Source organism: Atta colombica, unplaced genomic scaffold (assembly GCF_001594045.1).
Source record: "Atta colombica isolate Treedump-2 unplaced genomic scaffold, Acol1.0 scaffold41, whole genome shotgun sequence".
Lineage (NCBI taxonomy): Eukaryota > Metazoa > Arthropoda > Insecta > Hymenoptera > Formicidae > Atta > Atta colombica.
Genome location: NW_017259520.1, coordinates 1404666 through 1412385, shown reverse-complemented (window position 1 = coordinate 1412385; position 7720 = coordinate 1404666).

Here is a 7720-nt window from a genome sequence, read left to right as displayed (position 1 = left end):
GTCCTTCCTTTGATGACGCTACTGTGTATCCTAAAAAGGAGGATGCATCTATAAAAATAAACCATTTTTGGTTATTGGCGACGTTATTGAAACATATACATAGATATTGAATGTAGCTTTTTTTTCCATTGCGATATAGATTTGGCGTACATTGACGATTTTGAATGCATATTTTGTAAGACTCATTCAGAGAGTATATCGCATATTATATATAAAATAATTTAAAAAATATACAACGCAAAAAAGAGAATTGCCAATTGTAAGCATTTTTTCTCAAGTATGCAAAGAACTATTTTAATATAGCACTTTTTAACATTGAGATTACGTAATAGTATCTGAAATAAAATACGTATACCTAGTGCATGGATCGAATAATTATTCGCGTTCGAATAAACCCACAATCATACGCGCAGAAACAACACAAAATTCTCTTCGATTTCCGTGCAATTTTTGTGAGAACGATCCGGTACTATTTTCCCCGGAGAATCCATTTCCGGGGCGACACGGCGGTCGTTCCTAACTCGTTCGTCATCGATTCCGCGCTAATCGGAGGCTGGCGGAGGGTGAAGTTCAGCCGTACAAATTAAAACCATTACTAATGGCATCGAGCCTCGAGCAGGAAACCCACCCTTATTCCGTAGAAATAATTCCTCGGTGCACTCGCATCGACAGCACGAGGCGGAGAATTGCACTCCTCTCTGGGCGTTATGGAGAACTTTGAATGCGGTCAAATGCACCGACAGTGAAAAACGCCCGTGACCCGCCAAACGCGCAGAGAATAACAGAGAGGAATTTATTATCATCAAACATGACGGCCGTCTCTCAACTTCTTCTTATATGTGCATAGACATCGCAAGAATTTTACTTTACTATTATACATTTGCAGGAAAATGTCGGGAAATAACGAGAAAAATATCAATGTCTTTTACAGAAAGTTAAAACATTTTATAAAAATGTCTGTAAAAATAACAGTTTTAGAATATGTTCGTATTTAAAATATAAATTCATTTATCATCTACAATCATGAATTGAAAACCTTCCACTTTCAGAATTTTCTACTTTTGCAATGCTTAATACTAGTCTGCAAATTTTGAGGTCCAAGGAACTTTTACATTTGTAGATTTACGAATCTCGCTTTGTGGAGGAACTTTTCTATTCAGACAACTGTACTATTGATATAACATGATGCGCAGCTGTAATTTATCGAAAAAATAATATTATGTAAATGTTTGAACTTGATTTCATAAAATTTAAAGTTTCAATTTACTGCGTATGTATGTTTGTATACTTTATTAAAAAGTTGTTTTATTAAAGTCAACTAAATCCTAAATTTTAAAGTGGAATGAATGAAGAATGAATTTTCTACGATTTAATTTTTAGATCATTTTCCCTTTTCCATGTAGAAAAGGGACTGAAAAGAATGGGCGTGACGTCGATCCCACGAGAGGAAAAACCGCGAAAAATTATCGAACAGAGAATCTTGTGGAAATGTCGCGCGATCCCATCGAGCTTTTACATTAGAAGACTTTGGACGATATCCAATATCTATAGATTTATCGTCGTAAGACATAATGATGTCATTGTATATATGAATGAATGATTATAATGCTATTATATATACATTATATATTATTAATAACTGAGATCATTATGTACACAGTCAATTAAAATCAATTTAAAAAAATTTAAGTTGTATCTATTTTAAGTTCATCTAAAAAAATTAATGAAATTATTAAGAAAACTAAAAAAATTTAATAATTGTAAATTATTAAATAACAATTAATAATTATTAAATAACATTTAATAATTTTATATATATAAATAATAGTTTTGATTTTTTTTTGTAAATTATATATTCATTTCATTACGCATGTGCACATAGAAGAATATATAACTTAAGATAAAATTTGCTTATGATTATTATTGTATTAATCCACATATATGTATATTGTTATATCCATCTATAGATATACGTAATAAATATATAAACTTTCTCTCTCTCTCTCTCTCTCTCTCTCTCTCTCTCTCTCTCTCTCTCAAACATAATAAAACCTTCATTTAAAAAACACCACGGTTTGAATTTATTACGTTATATAATAATATTTGGGAAAAATACACAGGCGCATTTACTATCCAAAATGACTCGCACGAATCGCTATTATTCGAAAGAATAAATGGCTCATCTGGAGGCGGCGGTAGGGATCGATTTTCTCTTTATTCCTAATACGTAGAGAATAACAACAAACGAATCTTTGCTTGGTTGTAAATAATATAATTTTCTAATTTAGATATCGAATAATACATTCAGATATTTACTGTGCTCAAATAAGATAACGATATAATTAGTATGATAGCAATAGTATATATAATTTTTGTAAAAAGATATATACAGCAGTCAATATTCTCGTTTGCATTTCTGAGTTAGTAATCTTTCAAATATATATCATATAAATATATACAGATATTGTTTTTAAAAAACATTTTTAAAAACGTAACATATATTAATTTATTTATTATAATTTTGCTCTACTTTTTGTGATTATCGATTTGCATTAGAAAATCAAAGAAAAAGGAAAAGAATCTCTTTAAATGGATTCCAAATTGAATATACACACTTAGGAAGCGACCTCTGTCAATCTTTTTAAGTATTTTAATAATAATACTGCTGGCTGAATCTATGGCAATTCCAAAGGAAATTTCAATTAAGAGAGCTACAATTATACGAATAGCAGAAAATATTGCAGTTTCGTGCGTATTTGGATACCAAATAAATGTTTAAAATAAGAGATGTACTAATTATTTTCCTTCTCAGATTATCTCAGATCATCTTTTGTCAGAGACGTTCTTCTACATATATCCACTGATATATGAATTTTTAGGTCCGATCCTAGAACGGTCTATCAGAAGAGATTGTTATGACAAAGATATTCTCAATGATTTATCGTTGCCTTCTAAGAGGTGATCAAATAAAAATATGATGTGTACTTTGGATGAATTTGAATTTAGATTTTTGGTACACAATGTTGCAACTGTTCAACTTTCAACGCTATGATCGCTACTAATTATTAAAGCTGATTTATTTTTTACAGAAATAAAGTCTGGAAAAATTACGCCCAGGTGTACTTTCAAGACCAAATATGCAAAATATAAAGGTAGAACAGATTACGCATTAATGAATAATTATTGGAAACCTCATTTTAACTTGGACTCTAAACCTAATTAATTATAATAAAACGTTACTTTTTGCATCAGATATATATAATTTTATTCATATATAATTTTATTCTCGTTACATTTTTCATTTTAATATTTTTATGGATAAGTATTATAATATTTTTATATTTTAATACATACGCTATACTAGATTTTATTTAATACTATTATAGATAATATTTTAATGCTTTTATAGTAAGTATTAAAATAAACAATTATGCATCAATTATAAAATATTTTTGTGCTCTTGCACACACACACACACACACACACACACACACACACGCACACGCACACCCACACACACACACACGCGCGCGCGCGCGCGCACACACGCACACGCACGCACACACGCACACGCACACGCACACACACACGCACATATTAAAACATATATACATATATATATATATTTGGGAGCATAACTTTACTAGATACTAGGTGGACTAATTATAAAACTAATTATAAAACTAAAATAAAAGATTAATCAGCATAATATCGTTTTAAAACGAATTTTTTCCACATACATAATAAAAATGTATTATTAACTTATATAATTACTTAAATAGCATATAAATCGATATGCAATATTGCATTCATATGTATGCAATGAAAACTATATATATAACTATAACTATATACAAACCATAGATCGTAAGTTGTGTAAATAACGTCTAATTTATTATAATAAATTTTATTATAATAAATTTATTATAATAAAAGCAAAAATTAAATCTACATCTGCATTAATTACAAAAGTTTCTCAATAAGATTGTTATATCTTTCCTTTAAACCTAGACTACAAGAATATTTTTATCCTTTTCATTTTAATTGAATCAGAATCGTTCATGACTGTACTGTCCATTAAATTCAATAGTTTACACGCGTTGCATTAATAATTCTAGCCGATAATACTAGTTCTGAATAATATTCTATGTTAATTTCCAGGTAGTTCAATAACTTTTCATTAAACACTTTATTGGATGCAGAAGTTATCTGCAATATATCTTGAAGATCGCTAATAAAATTTATTAGTAGTTTCGAAAACTACACCTTTAATATTTTTTCAGCTACATCTTTAAATTGGCTTAAATTATTATCATATTTCGAGCCTGCTCAAGTACACAGCACTCACAAAGCATTAACAAAGCGTTAAAAAAGCTCATATTCATTCGTTTTTTTAGCGCTTTGCAAGCGCTGCTGTGTTATTTGGGTGATATCCAAACAAGGTGATTATTTACAACTAATGGCGATAATAATAGCGATGATCACATAAAATAGACATTATCAAATGATAAGCGCTAATTGCAGTTAAATACAGGTAGCGTGATAATGACAAAAATAAGTGCAATGCAAACTATTAACCTTAGACTGCTATGATACGTAACTTTAATGTGTAAATAGAGAGATCACTGATATGTATGGACTATGTATGGTCAAGTGGTCCATATAAATATAAAACTCCATAAATATAAATATAAAACTTTTACAAAAAGAGAAGAACGACGAATCATCCGCTATATGTTTAGAAAAAATATGTAAGAAATATTAGAAGAAACTGTGATTGCTGAGATGACATATAGAAAATAGTAAAATATATAATTGTATGAAAAATTTTTATTAAATAACATATCCATTTCATTCTAAAATTGAATTTAATAATGCATTTCTTCTTTCTTTTTTTAATTAATTAATAGCATCTCCTCAGAATTAAAATTGGAACAAAATTTATGAGAAAAAAGCTATTAAGAAAATTTAAAAAAAACATAAAAATTTAATCTTTATGTAAAATTTGATTATGTTCCAAAATATTTAAACATAAAACTTTAAAAATTTCGTATATAATATACTTCAACGATAGTTTTAATATTTCTAATATTTATTTAGTTTGCTCAAAAATGAGGCAAGAAGTATGCATTTTAAAAAACATATAAAGTTCTTGAATTTTCTGCAATTAAACATTTTTTGTCGTCACACAAAAAAGTGTGCATTTAAGATAAAAATTGTTTATCATGCATAACCCATACATATAATTTTCTAGTAATTTAGCTATCGAGTATTTTATACATATTTAGAATTATTCTGCTTATGTAAGATAATGATATACTTAATATGACATAGTATTGAACAAAATTTTCTATAAGAAATAAAAAATAATAAATAAAATAAATTATTTAATATATTCGAATTAGGCGAATGATGAATAATTTATGCGTTATGTGTTATTTTTATTCAAAAATATGATGAAAAAATAATCAATCGAGAGAAAATTGGAAAACACGTTCGATCGAGATTATAATCGAGATTATAATCGATTATAGTTACTTTCATTTAAACTAATCTATACAACGTTGCATCAATAATTCTGGATAATATTAGCAATATTCTGTGCTAATTTCCGAGCAGTTCAATGTCTTTCCATTAAATACCTTATCGAAGCTCAGATTTTAGCTCAGAGTTACCTACAATGTATTCAGATAATGCTGTAAAATTTATTAGTGGTTTTGTATTGGAAGCTATTCTCTCGGTATTATTTGTCTTTATCTTTAAATTGCTTAAATTATTACTATGTTTTGAACCTAACATTCAGGCAAAGGTGATTTACAATTGCAGATGGTAATAATAGCAATGGCATCGAAAACAATCGCCTCTAAAACATTAAGTTAGCTGTTAAATAATAATATTACAGGTAATTAACCGCAATGATAACAAAAATAGATGCAACGCAACATGTATAAGAAATTAAATAGAAATTTCTAAAAATAAATAAAGTTGATTAAAAAACTAAAAGAAATTATTAAAATTTAATATTTTACTTTATATAAAATTTGATTATGTGAGAATATATTTTAATATCAAACTTTTAAGAAAAGAACACTTCATAAAATGTTTCAATGAGAAATAATGGTAATATTTATTTTAGTACTTGCTTAATAAAATATATACTTTTAAAACAATATATACTGTAAATCGAAGCTTGTTGACAGTTTTCACAATTTCGGATTTAAACTTAAAAATATTGTAAAACTTTAAAGTATTGTAACTATTATGTTTAAAATGTAATATGATAAAAAAAATCTTTCTCTATATTTTCATACTAGGAACGGTTCTAACTATATTGTATAGTTTTTTGCAGTAAATAAAATACTAACAAGCTCAGTGATAGTTAACTTGCCCTGATGTAAATTGACATCACGACATAAGTGCCTATATAAGTTGCCTACAATAAATTCTATATTAAATTAATGAAAATGTAATAGACATAAAAAACAGACTGCATACATGTATTTTTAATAAAGATTATATCTTTTGAAGTTTTGTAATGATATTTTGTAATGATCAAATAGTCAAGATCAAAAAATATTATTACAAAAAGAAAATTTAAATTATTTTAGTTGTAGCTTACTTTAATATAAAAATATTAAATGTAAAGCGTTTCGTCCAATTAAATTGTAACTTAATGTTCACATGCGTGGCGTGTGACACAATAATAAGTCAAACTTTTCTTAAATTGTTCTTAAAACGAACCAATGTACCCCAACATACGTAAAATTTCATTTTACTAACAGGGGATAGGAAATAATAAATAACGCGCCGTTTATCGTTACTTGTTATTAATTATTTGTTAATAATGTTAATAATGATTTGGTAATGCCATGCAATTTTTTTATGATGGTAATGATATTTTTAATTAAAGGTTTTTAATTAAGATTAGAGAAAAATCATTTTTGAAAAGTAACTTGTCCATTATGCGTAGCTATTGAATAAAAGTAATTCATTACTTATAAGGAGTTAAAGTAACGAGTCAATGCGTTACAAATAATGAGTTATTTTTTTCAATAAGTGACGCTGTAAATAATGTTAACAAGTTGCATTTCAAAATGATTTTCTCAATCTTAGTTAGTTATCGTAAACGTTACAATAAATTGCAACATTCATTACTAATCATTATAGACAGTAACGGCAAAAGAAACAGTTTCATTCATGAATAACAAATTACTCAAAATAATATATCGTACAATAACGTGCTATATTATAATCATTCTTTTAACTAAAGTATTATAACTTTTCTTTTGATTAACAATACAACACCCATATTAAATTTTCTCAAACTGAACGATATTAATACGAAATTATATACGCTTAAAAATCTACTTATTTTCACTTGAATCAAGTATTTCTTTTTTCTTATAATAACTTGTTTGATTTAAATGAAACTTAAGAAAAAGTACTTATATTATAAAGAAAAATGTTTTATAATTTTTCTATTGTTTCTCTCTTTATAAATACATAAACGGAACGCAATGCCTCTTGTGCCAATAAGCTTCCTCTATTTCTTAAATTTTTTTGAACAGATTATTTTTCACAAATAAAAGAGAAATAAAAATTATTTATTCATATGATAACTCGTATATATAATTCTTTAGTAATTTAGATTTTGAAAATTTTGTATATAGTCTATATTATATTCACACACACACATACACAACATAATATAATTAATACG